The following is a 14,105-nucleotide window of genomic DNA, read 5'->3' on the forward strand; positions in this document are numbered from 1 at the left end:
TACAACATCCGCAATAGGGTAATGGGGAAATGACAACCTCTGAATGGGATTACTGAGAAGGACAAACTCCGCAATGGATAAGTGAGGAACGACAACCACTGCAATTGTCGTGGTCCGGTCCGTGAAATCCGCATTCCGGTTCATGGTCTGGTCCATCTTCCCTATTTCAGGTTTTCTGGGTTTTCCCAGAATCTGCTGAGGCAGCTGATTCTGGTTTGGGCTGGCTCATAAATAGCTTCAGGATTCAGCCTCTGGCTGCTGGATTGTCCCTGTCTGTATCCCTTCCCTTCACCTTCCTCCTGGAGCTTTGCCTCGCCTCTGCCTGGAGCCTTGCCACGCCTTGTTTGGAACTGTCTGGCTGTCTCCACGCCTTCGCTAGGTAGGTCTGTCCTTTTGGCAGCTGTCTTGTCACGTTCAGCGATCTGAGTAATGAGTCCCGGCCCTACATCCTGTACCCAAGGAGGGGTCCCAGCTCAATGTTCCATGTTCCTGTCTCTCCCTCAACCAAGGCTCTGGGTTCTCGTCATGTCCATGTGCCTCGCCCGGCACAGGAGTACCTTGCCCAGCCCGCTGCTGGGGTTCCCTTGTCCAGGAGTCTCATGTCCATTCCTGTGCCTCTCCTCATCCTGTAGTCTTGTCTTGTCTTTGCCGGATTCTGGAGTCCGAGCCCGAGTCAAGGCCCAGGTTCTGGGTCCTTGTCCAGTCTTTGGCTCGGAGTCCAAGCCCAGGCTCCTAATCCCCAGTTCCATGTCCTGGTTCCCTATCCTTGGCAGGTCCTAGACCAGGCCTGGAGTCCTTGTCTCATCCGGGGCCGGTGTCATGTCCAGCGTCCTTTCCTCCCCACTTCCCTTGCTTCCTTCTCACGCCCAGTCCTGTTCCTGGTAGTTCAGTGTCTGTGTCTTGCATTTGGGTCCGCTCCCAACGCCCCTCATTGTGACAGCAATGTGGTAATGTGGCAGAGACAACCTCTGCAAGGGGTAATGAGGAGGGACATCTGCTGCAAGGGGCCAATGGGGAGAGACAACCTCTGCAATAGGATAAAGGTGCGAGACAACTTCTGCAATGGGGTAATGGGGGGATGACAACTGCAATGGGGTAATGGGGGGATGACAACCATTGCAATAAGATAATGGTGGAATGGCGAACTCTGCAATGGAGGAGGAACAATCTCTGCAATGGAGAAATGGGGAAATGACAGAAGTTGCAATGGGGTAATGGGGAGAGACAACCTCTGCAATGTCTTAATGGGGAAAGACAACATGTGCAATGGGGTAATGAGGAGAGACAACCTCTAAAATATGGTTATGGGGAAATAACAACCTCTGCAATGGGTAATGCGAGAACAAAAACCACAGCAATGTGTTAATGGAGAGAGACACCATCTGAAATGGGGTAATGGGGAGAGATAATCTCCGTGATGGGGTAATGGTGAGGGACAACTACTGCAATGGAGTAATAGGGAGAGACAACCTCTACAATGGGGTAATGGGGGAGTAACAACCGTTGCATTGGGGTAGATGGTGAGAGACAATATTTGCAATGGGTAAATAGGGAGAAACAACATCTGCAAATGGGTTATGGGGATGGCCAATATCTGCAATGGGGTAATGAGGAGACACAAACTCTGCAATGAGGTAATGGGACAGACACAATCTCTGCAATTGGGAAATCGGAGGAAACACCTATGCAATGGAGTAAAAACAATTTCTGTAATGGAGTAGTGGTGAGAGACAACTCTGCAATGGGTAATTGGGAAGGGAGATTCTCTGCGAAGGGGTAATGGGGAAAGACAACATCTGCAATTGGGTAATGAGGAGAGACAACCTCTGCAATGGGGTAATGGGGAGAGAGCTTCTGCAATGGGGTAATGGGGAGAGACAGCTTCTGCAATGGGGTAATGGGGAGAGACAACCTCTTCAATGGGGTAATGGGGAGAGACAGCTTCTGCAATGGGGTTATGGGGAGAGACAACCTCTGCAATGGGGTAATGGGGAGAGACAACCTCTGCAATGGGGTAATGGGGAGAGACAACCTCTGCAATGGGGTAATGAGAGACAGCTTCTGCAATGGGTAATGGGGAGAGACAACCTCTGTAATGGGATAATGGGGAGAGACAGCTTCTGCAATGGGTTAATGGGGGAACAACAACATCTGCAATGTGGTGATAGGGAGGGACAACCACTGCAATGGGACAATGGGGAGAGACAATCTTTGCAATAGGGTAATGGGGAGAGACAACCTCTGTAATGGGGTAATGGGAAGGATTTAACTCTGCAGTGGCATAATGGGTGATCATCAATCTCTGCAATAGGGCAATGAGGAGACACCAAATCTGCAATGGGGTAATGGGGAGAGACAACCTCTGCAATGGGGTAATGGGGAGAGACAACCTCTGCAATGGGGAGAGACAACCTCTGTAATGGGATAATGGGGAGAGACAGCTTCTGCAATGGGTTAATGGTGGAACAACAACATCTGCAATGGGGTGATAGGGAGGGACAACCACTGCAATGGGACAATGGGGAGAGACAATCTTTGCAATAGGGTAATGGGGAGAGACAACCTCTGTAATGGGGTAATGGGAAGGATTTAACTCTGCAGTGGCATAATGGGTGATCATCAATCTCTGCAATAGAGCAATGAGGAGACACCAAATCTGCAATGGGGTAATGGGGAGAGACAACCTCTGCAATGGGGTAATGGGGAGAGACAACCTCTGCAATGGGGTAATGGGGAGAGACAGCTTCTGCAATGGGGTAATGGGGAGAGACAACCTCTGTAATGGGATAATGGGGAGAGACAGCTTCTGCAATGGGTTAATGGGGGAACAACAACATCTGCAATGGGGTGATAGGGAGGGACAACCACTGCAATGGGACAATGGGGAGAGACAATCTTTGCAATAGGGTAATGGGGAGAGACAACCTCTGTAATGGGGTAATGGGAAGGATTTAACTCTGCAGTGGCATAATGGGTGATCATCAATCTCTGCAATAGGGCAATGAGGAGACACCAAATCTGCAATAGGTAATGGGGAAACGACAACCCGTGTAATTGGGAAATAGGGAGAAACAACCTCTGCAATGCGGTAATTGGGAAGACAACTCTGCAAAAGGGTAATGGAGAAAAACAATCTCCACAACAGTGAATTGGGGAATGACTACCACTGTAATGGGGTAATGGGGCATACAGCCTCTTCAATAGGGTAATGAAGAGAGACAACCTCTGCAATTGGGAAAAGGCAGAACAACAACCTCTGCAAAGGGGTAATGGGGAGAGACAGCTTCTGCAATGGGGTAATGGGGAGAGACAGCTTCTGCAATGGGGTAATGGGGAGAGACAACCTCTTCAATGGGGTAATGGGGAGAGACAGCTTCTGCAATGGGGTAATGGGGAGAGACAACCTCTGCAATGGGGTAATGGGGAGAGACAACCTCTGCAATGGGGTAATGAGAGACAGCTTCTGCAATGGGGTAATGGGGAGAAACAACCTCTGCAATGCGGTAATTGGGAAGACAACCTCTGCAAAAGGGTAATGGAGAAAAACAATCTCCACAACAGTGAATTGGGGAATGACTACCACTGTAATGGGGTAATGGGGCATACAGCCTCTTCAATAGGGTAATGAAGAGAGACAACCTCTGCAATTGGGAAAAGGCAGAACAACAACCTCTGCAAAGGGGTAATGGGGAGAGACAACATGTGCAATGGGGTAATGCGGAGAGATAACCTCTGCAATTGTATAATGGTGAGAACAACGTCTGCAATGGGGTAATGGGGGATTGACAGTCGTGGCCAAGGGGTGATGGGGGAAGAGACAACCTCTGCAATGTGGTAATCTGCAAAGGGTTAATTGGGGGAAAGATAATCTCGGTAATGGGGAATGACAAAAGTTGCAATGGGGTAATGGTGAGAGACAAACTGTGCAATGGGATAATAGGCGACACAAATTCTGCAATGTGCTAATGGGGGAATGACAACCTCTGGAATTAGGTGATGGGAGAGAGACAAATCCACAAAGGGGTAATGGGGAGAGACAACATCTGCAAAGGGTAATGGGGGGATGTCAACTTCTGCAATGGGGTAATGGGGGCATCATAGCCGTTGCAGTGGGGTAATGGCAAGAGACAATCTCTGCATTAGGGTAATGGGCAGTGACAACCTCTGCAATGGGGTAATGGAGAGAGACAACATCTACAATGGGAGAGACAATCTACAATTGGGAGAGACCTCCTCTGCAATGGGGTAATGGGGGAACAACAATCTCTGCAATGGGGTAATGTGAAGAGACAATATCTAAAGTCAGATAATAGGTGAACGACAACCTCTGCAATGGGATGATGGGGAAACGGCAACCGTTGCAATGGGGTAATAGTGAGAGAAAACATCTGAAATGGGGAGAGACACCTATGCAATGGGGTAATAGGCAAGACAAATTCTGCAATGGGCTAATGGGGAGAGACAACCTCTGCAATGGGACAATAGGAGGAGACAGTCTCTCCAATAGGACAATGGGGAGAGACATTTTCTGCAATAGGGTAATGGGGAAATGACAACTTCTGCAATATAGTCCTGAAGAAGGGTCTTGGCCCAAAACGTTGACTGCTAGTTTCCATGGATGCTGCCCGACCTGCTGAGTTCCTCCAGCTTGTTGTGTGTGTTGATTTGACCACAGTATCTGCAGCGTACTTTATGTTTAGTATCTGCAATATGGTAATGGGAGAATGATAACCGTTGCAGTGGGGTAATGGGGAGAGACAAAGTCTGCAATGGGGTAATAGGGAGAGATAACCTCTACAATGGGGAGAGACAACTTCTGTAATGGGTTAATGAGGAGGGACAACCTCGGCAATGGGGTAATGGGGAAAGACAATTTTCACAAAGGTGAATTGGAGGACAACTACTACAATGGGGTAATGGAGAAAGACAACCTCTGCAATAGGGTAATAGGGGAGGCAACTGCAATGGGCTAATGGGGGAACAACTTCCGTTGCAATGGGGTAATATTGGAACGGGAACCTCTGCAATTGGGAAATAGGGAGAGACAACTACTGCATTCATTAACAGTTAATGGGGGAGAGACTCCCTCTGTAACGATAGAGGGGGAGAGACTCCCTCTGTAACAGGGGTAAATGGGGAGAGACTCCCTCTGTAATATGGGTAATGGGAAGCAGCTTTTCTGAAAGAGGGGTAAAGTGTGAGAGACTGCCTCTCTCACAGTGGTAATGGAGGGAGGCTCCCTCTGTAACAGGTAATGGGAGAGACTCTCTTTGTAACAGGGATAATGGGGGAGAGACCCTCTGTAACGGGGATAATGGGGGAAGAGACCCCCTTAACAGGGATAATGGGGGAGAGAGACTCCCTCTGTAACAGGGATAATGGGGGAGAGACTCCCTCTGTAACAGGGATAATGGGAGTGAGACTCCCTCTGTAACAGGGATAATGGAGGAGAGAGACTCCCTCTGTAATAGGTAATCAGGGAGAAAGACCCTCTGTAACAGGTAATGGTGAGAGAGACTCCCTCAGTAACAGGGATAATGGGAGAGAGACCCTCTGTAACAGGGATAATGGGGAGAGACTCCCTCTGTAACAGAGATAATGGGGAGAGACCCTCTGTAACAGGGATAATGGGGAGAGACCCTCTGTAACAGGGATAATGCGGAGAGACCCTCTGTAACAGGGATAATGGGGAGAGACTCCCTCTGTAACAGGTAATGGGGAAGAGACTCCCTCTGTAACAGGAATAATGGAGGAGAGAGACTCCCTCAGTAACAGGAATAATGGGGGACAGAGACTCCCTCAGTAACAGGAATAATGGGGGAGAGAGACTCCCTCTGTAACAGGTAATGGGGAGAGAGACTCCCTCTGTAACAGGGATAATGGGGGAGAGAGACTCCCTCTGTAACAGGGATAATGGGAGAGAGACCCTCTGTAACAGGGATAATGGGGAGAGACTCCCTCTGTAACAGGTATAATGGGGGACAGAGACTCCCTCTGTAACAGGTAATGGTGAGAGAGACTCCCTCTGTAACAGGGATAATGGGAGAGAGAGACTCCCTCTGTAACAGGGATAATGGGGGAGAGTCTCCCTCTGTAACAGGGATAATGGGGAGAGACCCTCTGTAACAGGGATAATGGGGAGAGAGACTCCCTCTGTAACAGGGATAATGGGGAGAGACTCCCTCTGTAACAGGTATAATGGGAGAGTGACTCCCTCTGTAACAGGTAATGGGGAGAGACTCCCTCTGTAACAGGTAAAGGGGGAGAGACCCTCTGTAACGGGGATAATGGGAGAGAGACTCCCTCTGTTACAGGGATAATGGGGAGAGACCCTCTGTAACAGGGATAATGGGGAGAGACTCCCTCTGTAACAGGTAATGGGGAAGAGACTCCCTCTGTAACAGGAATAATGGAGGAGAGAAACTCCCTCTGTAACAGGGATAATGGAGGAGAGAGACTCCCTCAGTAACAGGGATAATGGGGGACAGAGACTCCCTCTGTAACAGGTGATGGGGAGAGAGACCCTCTGTAACAGGGATAATGGGAGAGAGACTCCCTCTGTAACAGGTAATGGGGAGAGACCCTCTGTAACAGGGATAATGGGGAGAGACTCCCTCTGTAACAGGTAATGGGGAGAGACCCTCTGTAACAGGGATAATGGGGAGAGACTCCCTCTGTAACAGGTAATGGGGAGAGACTCCCTCTATAACAGGGATAATGGGGTAGAGACCCTCTGTAACAGGGATAATGGGGTAGAGACTCCCTCTGTAACAGGTAATGGGGAGAGACTCCCTCTGTAACAGGTAATGGGGGAGAGACCCTCTGTAACGGGGATAATGGGAGAGAGACTCCCTCTGTAACAGGTAATGGGGAGAGACTCCCTCTGTAACAGGTAATGGGGAGAGACTCCCTCTGTAACAGGGATAATGGGGGAGAGAGACTCCCTCTGTAACAGGGATAATGGAGGAGAGAGACCCTCTGTAACAGGGATAATGGGGGGTGAGACTCCCTCAGTAACAGGGATAATGGGGGAGAGAGACTCCCTCTGTAACAGGTAATGGGGAGAGAGACTCCCTCTGTTACAGGGATAATGGGAGAGAGACTCCCTCTGTAACAGGTAATGGGGAGAGACCCTCTGTAACAGGGATAATGGGGAGAGACTCCCTCTGTAACAGGTAATGGGGAGAGACTCCCTCTGTAACAGGGATAATGGGGTAGAGTCCCTCTGTAACAGGGATAATGGGGTAGAGACCCTCTGTAACAGGTAATGGGGAGAGACTCCCTCTGTAACAGGTAATGGGGGAGAGACCCTCTGTACGGGGATAATGGGAGAGAGACTCCCTCTGTAACAGGTAATGGGGAGAGACTCCCTCTGTAACAGGGATAATGGGGGAGAGATCCTCTGTAACGGGGATAATGGGAGAGAGACTCCCTCTGTAACAGGGATAATGGGGGAGAGACTCCCTCTGTAACAGGGATAATGGGGAGAGACTCCCTCTGTAACAGGGATAATGGGAAAGAGACTCCCTCTGTAACAGGGATAATGGAGGAGAGAGACCCTCTGTAATAGGTAATCAGGGAGAAAGACCCTCTGCAACAGGTAATGGTGAGAGAGACTCCCTCAGTAACAGGGATAATGGGAGAGAGACTCCGTCTGTAACAGGGATAATGGGGAGAGACTGTAACAGGTAATGGGGAAGAGACTCCCTCTGTAACAGGAATAATGGAGGAGAGAAACTCCCTCTGTAACAGGGATAATGGAGGAGAGAGACTCCCTATGTAACAGGGATAATGGGGGGTGAGACTCCCTCTGTAACAGGGATAATGGGGGACATTGACTCCCTCTGTAACAGGTAATGGGGAGAGAGACCCTCTGTAACAGGGATAATGGGAGAGTGACTCCCTCTGTAACAGGGATAATGGGGAGAGACTCCCTCTGTAACAGGTAATGGGGAGAGACTCCCTCTGTAACAGGTAATGGGGAGAGACTCCCTCTGTAACAGGGATAATGGGGGAGAGAGACTCCCTCTGTAACAGGGATAATGGAAGAGAGAGACCCTCTGTAACAGGGATAATGGGGGGTGAAACTCCCTCTGTAACAGGGATAATGGGGAGAGACTCCCTCTGTAACAGGGATAATGGGGAGAGACTCCCTCTGTAACAGGGATAATGGGGTAGAGTCCCTCTGTAACAGGGATAATGGGGAGAGACTCCCTCTGTAACAGGTAATGGGGGAGAGACCCTCTGTAATAGGGATAGTGGGGAGAGACTCCCTCTGTAACAGGTAATGGGGAGAGACTCCCTCTGTAACAGGGATAATGGGGTAGAGTCCCTCTGTAACAGGGATAATGGGGTAGAGACTCCCTCTGTAACAGGTAATGGGGAGAGACTCCCTCTGTAACAGGTAATGGGGGAGAGACCCTCTGTAACGGGGATAATGGGGGAAGAGACCCCCTTAACAGGGATAATGGGGGAGTGAGACTCCCTCTGTAACAGGGATAATGGGGGAGAGACTCCCTCTGTAACAGGGATAATGGGGAGAGACTCCCTCTGTAACAAGGATAATGGGAGTGAGACTCCCTCTGTAACAGGGATAATGGGGGAGAGAGACTCCCTCAGTAACAGGGATAATGGGGGACAGAGACTCCCTCTGTAACAGGTAATGGGGAGAGAGACTCCCTCAGTAACAGGGATAATGGGGAGAGACTCCCTCAGTAACAGGGATAATGGGGAGAGACTATCTCTGTAACAGGGTTAATGGGGGAGAGACCCTCTGTAACAGGGATAATGGGGAGAGACTCCCTCTGTAACAGGGATAATGGGGAGAGACTCCCTCTGTAACAGGAATAATGGAGGAGAGAAACTCCCTCTGTAACAGGGATAATGGGAGAGAGACTCCCTCTGTAACAGGGATAATGGGGAGAGACCCTCTGTAACAGGGATAATGGGGAGAGACTCCCTCTGTAACAGGTAATGGGGAAGAGACTCCCTCTGTAACAGGGATAATGGGGGAGAGACCCTCTGTAACAGGGATAATGGGGAGAGACTCCCTCTGTTACAGGGATAATGGGGAGAGACCCTCTGTAACAAGGATAATGGGAGTGAGACTCCCTCTGTAACAGGGATAATGGAGGAGAGAGACTCCCTCAGTAACAGGGATAATGGGGAGAGAGACCCTCTGTAACAGGGATAATGGGGAGAGACTCCCTCTGTAACAGGTAATGGGGAGAGACTCCCTCTGTAACGGATAATGGGGGAGAGAGACTCCCTCTGTAACAGGGATAATGGAGGAGAGAGACCCTCTGTAACAGGGATAATGGGGGGTGAGACTCCCTCAGTAACAGGGATAATGGGGGAGAGAGACTCCCTCTGTAACAGGTAATGGGGAGAGAGACCCTCTGTAACAGGGATAATGGGGAGAGACTCCCTCTGTAACAGGTAATGGGGAGAGACTCCCTCTGTAACGGATAATGGGGGAGAGAGACTCCCTCTGTAACAGGGATAATGGAGGAGAGAGACCCTCTGTAACAGGGATAATGGGGGGTGAGACTCCCTCAGTAACAGGGATAATGGGGGAGAGAGACTCCCTCTTTAACAGGTAATGGGAGAGAGACTCCCTCAGTAACAGGGATAATGGGGAGAGAGACTCCCTCTGTAACAGGGATAATGGGAGAGAGACTCCCTCTGTAACAGGGATAATGGGGAGAGACTCCCTCTGTAACAGGGATAATGGGGAGAGACTCCCTCTGTAACAGGTAATGGGGAGAGACCCTCTGTATCAGGGATAATGGGGAGAGACTCCCTCTGTAACAGGTAATGGGGAGAGACTCCCTCTGTAACAGGGATAATGGGGTAGAGTCCCTCTGTAACAGGGATAATGGGTTAGAGACTCCCTCTGTAACAGGTAATGGGGAGAGACTCCCTCTGTAACAGGTAATGGGGGAGAGACCCTCTGTAACGGGGATAATGGGAGAGAGACTCCCTCTGTAACAGGTAATGGGGAGAGACTCCCTCTGTAACAGGGATAATGGGAGAGAGACTCCGTCTGTAACAGGTAATGGGGAGAGACTCCCTCTGTAACAGGGATAATGGGGTAGAGACTCCCTCTGTAACAGGTAATGGGGAGAGACTCCCTCTGTAACAGGGTTAATGGGGGAAGAGACCCCCTTAACAGGGATAATGGGGGAGAGAGACTCCCTCTGTAACAGGGATAATGGGGGAGAGACTCCCTCTGTAACAGGGATAATGGGGAGAGACTCCCTCTGTAACAAGGTTAATGGGAGTGAGACTCCCTCTGTAACAGGGATAATGGGAGAGAGACTCCCTCAGTAACAGGGATAATGGGAGAGAGACTCCCTCTGTAACAGGGATAATGGGGAGAGACTCCCTCTGTAACAGGGATAATGGGGAGAGACCCTCTGTAACAGGGATAATGGGGAGAGACCCTCTGTAACAGGGATAATGGGGAGAGACTCCCTCTGTAACAGGGATAATGGGGAGAGACCCTCTGTAACAGGGATAATGGGGAGAGACTCCCTCTGTAACAGGGATAATGGGGAGAGACTCCCTCTGTAACAGGGATAATGGAGAGAGACTCCCTCTGTAACAGGGATAATGGGGAGAGACCCTCTGTAACAGGGATAATGGGGAGAGACCCTCTGTAACAGGGATAATGGGGAGAGACTCCCTCTGTAACAGGTAATGGGGAAGAGACTCCCTCTGTAACAGGGATAATGGAGGAGAGAGACTCCCTCAGTAACAGGGATAATGGAGGAGAGAGACACCCTCAGTAACAGGAATAATGGGAGAGTGACTCCGTCTGTAACAGGGATAATGGTGAGAGAGACTCCCTCTGTAACAGGTAATGGGGAGAGAGACTCCCTCAGTAACAGGGATAATGGGAGAGTGACTCCGTCTGTAACAGGGATAATGGTGAGAGAGACTCCCTCTGTAACAGGTAATGGGGGAGAGACTCCCTCTGTAACAGGGATAATGGGGAGAGACCCTCTGTAACAGGGATAATGGGGAGAGACCCTCTGTAACAGGGATAATGGGGAGAGATCCTCTGTAACAGGGATAATGGGGAGAGACCCTCTGTAACAGGGATAATGGGAGAGAGACTCCGTCTGTAACAGGGATAATGGGAGAGAGACTCCCTCTGTAACAGGGATAATGGGGAGAGACCCTCTGTAACAGGGATAATGGGGAGAGACCCTCTGTAACAGGAATAATGGAGGAGAGAAACTCCCTCTGTAACAGGGATAATGGAGGAGAGAGACTCCCTCAGTAACAGGGATAATGGGGGACAGAGACTCCCTCTGTAACAGGTAATGGGGAGAGAGACCCTCTGTAACAGGGATAATGGGAGAGAGACCCTCTGTAACAGGGATAATGGGAGAGAGACTCCCTCTGTAACAGGGATAATGGGGAGAGACTCCCTCTGTAACAGGTAATGGGGAGAGACCCTCTGTAACAGGGATAATGGGGAGAGACTCCCTCTGTAACAGGTAATGGGGAGAGACTCCCTCTGTAACAGGGATAATGGGGTAGAGACACCCTCTGTAACAGGTAATGGGGAGAGACTCCCTCTGTAACGGATAATGGGGGAGAGAGACTCCCTCTGTAACAGGGATAATGGAGGAGAGAGACCCTCTGTAACAGGGATAATGGGGGGTGAGACTCCCTCAGTAACAGGGATAATGGGGGAGAGAGACTCCCTCTGTAACAGGTAATGGGGAGAGAGACCCTCTGTAACAGGGATAATGGGGAGAGACTCCCTCTGTAACAGGTAATGGGGAGAGACTCCCTCTGTAACGGATAATGGGGGAGAGAGACTCCCTCTGTAACAGGGATAATGGAGGAGAGAGACCCTCTGTAACAGGGATAATGGGGGGTGAGACTCCCTCAGTAACAGGGATAATGGGGGAGAGAGACTCCCTCTTTAACAGGTAATGGGAGAGAGACTCCCTCAGTAACAGGGATAATGGGGAGAGAGACTCCCTCTGTAACAGGGATAATGGGAGAGAGACTCCCTCTGTAACAGGGATAATGGGGAGAGACTCCCTCTGTAACAGGGATAATGGGGAGAGACTCCCTCTGTAACAGGTAATGGGGAGAGACCCTCTGTATCAGGGATAATGGGGAGAGACTCCCTCTTAACAGGTAATGGGGAGAGACTCCCTCTGTAACAGGGATAATGGGGTAGAGTCCCTCTGTAACAGGGATAATGGGTTAGAGACTCCCTCTGTAACAGGTAATGGGGAGAGACTCCCTCTGTAACAGGTAATGGGGGAGAGACCCTCTGTAACGGGGATAATGGGAGAGAGACTCCCTCTGTAACAGGTAATGGGGAGAGACTCCCTCTGTAACAGGGATAATGGGAGAGAGACTCCGTCTGTAACAGGTAATGGGGAGAGACTCCCTCTGTAACAGGGATAATGGGGTAGAGACTCCCTCTGTAACAGGTAATGGGGAGAGACTCCCTCTGTAACAGGGTTAATGGGGGAAGAGACCCCCTTAACAGGGATAATGGGGGAGAGAGACTCCCTCTGTAACAGGGATAATGGGGGAGAGACTCCCTCTGTAACAGGGATAATGGGGAGAGACTCCCTCTGTAACAAGGTTAATGGGAGTGAGACTCCCTCTGTAACAGGGATAATGGGAGAGAGACTCCCTCAGTAACAGGGATAATGGGAGAGAGACTCCCTCTGTAACAGGGATAATGGGGAGAGACTCCCTCTGTAACAGGGATAATGGGGAGAGACCCTCTGTAACAGGGATAATGGGGAGAGACCCTCTGTAACAGGGATAATGGGGAGAGACTCCCTCTGTAACAGGGATAATGGGGAGAGACCCTCTGTAACAGGGATAATGGGGAGAGACTCCCTCTGTAACAGGAATAATGGGGAGAGACTCCCTCTGTAACAGGGATAATGGAGAGAGACTCCCTCTGTAACAGGGATAATGGGGAGAGACCCTCTGTAACAGGGATAATGGGGAGAGACCCTCTGTAACAGGGATAATGGGGAGAGACTCCCTCTGTAACAGGTAATGGGGAAGAGACTCCCTCTGTAACAGGGATAATGGAGGAGAGAGACTCCCTCAGTAACAGGGATAATGGAGGAGAGAGACACCCTCAGTAACAGGAATAATGGGAGAGTGACTCCGTCTGTAACAGGGATAATGGTGAGAGAGACTCCCTCTGTAACAGGTAATGGGGAGAGAGACTCCCTCAGTAACAGGGATAATGGGAGAGTGACTCCGTCTGTAACAGGGATAATGGTGAGAGAGACTCCCTCTGTAACAGGTAATGGGGGAGAGACTCCCTCTGTAACAGGGATAATGGGGAGAGACCCTCTGTAACAGGGATAATGGGGAGAGACCCTCTGTAACAGGGATAATGGGGAGAGATCCTCTGTAACAGGGATAATGGGGAGAGACCCTCTGTAACAGGGATAATGGGAGAGAGACTCCGTCTGTAACAGGGATAATGGGAGAGAGACACCCTCTGTAACAGGGATAATGGGGAGAGACCCTCTGTAACAGGGATAATGGGGAGAGACCCTCTGTAACAGGGATAATGGGGAGAGACTCCCTCTGTAACAGGTAATGGGGAAGAGACTCCCTCTGTAACAGGAATAATGGAGGAGAGAAACTCCCTCTGTAACAGGGATAATGGAGGAGAGAGACTCCCTCAGTAACAGGGATAATGGGGGACAGAGACTCCCTCTGTAACAGGTAATGGGGAGAGAGACCCTCTGTAACAGGGATAATGGGAGAGAGACCCTCTGTAACAGGGATAATGGGAGAGAGACTCCCTCTGTAACAGGGATAATGGGGAGAGACTCCCTCTGTAACAGGTAATGGGGAGAGACCCTCTGTAACAGGGATAATGGGGAGAGACTCCCTCTGTAACAGGTAATGGGGAGAGACTCCCTCTGTAACAGGGATAATGGGGTAGAGACACCCTCTGTAACAGGTAATGGGGAGAGACTCCCTCTGTAACAGGTAATGGGGAAGAGACCCTCTGTAACAGGAATAATGGAGGAGAGAAACTCCCTCTGTAACAGGGATAATGGAGGAGAGAGACTCCCTCAGTAACAGGG

Source organism: Hypanus sabinus, unplaced genomic scaffold, assembly GCF_030144855.1.
Source record: "Hypanus sabinus isolate sHypSab1 unplaced genomic scaffold, sHypSab1.hap1 scaffold_1002, whole genome shotgun sequence".
Taxonomy (NCBI): Eukaryota; Metazoa; Chordata; class Chondrichthyes; order Myliobatiformes; family Dasyatidae; genus Hypanus; species Hypanus sabinus.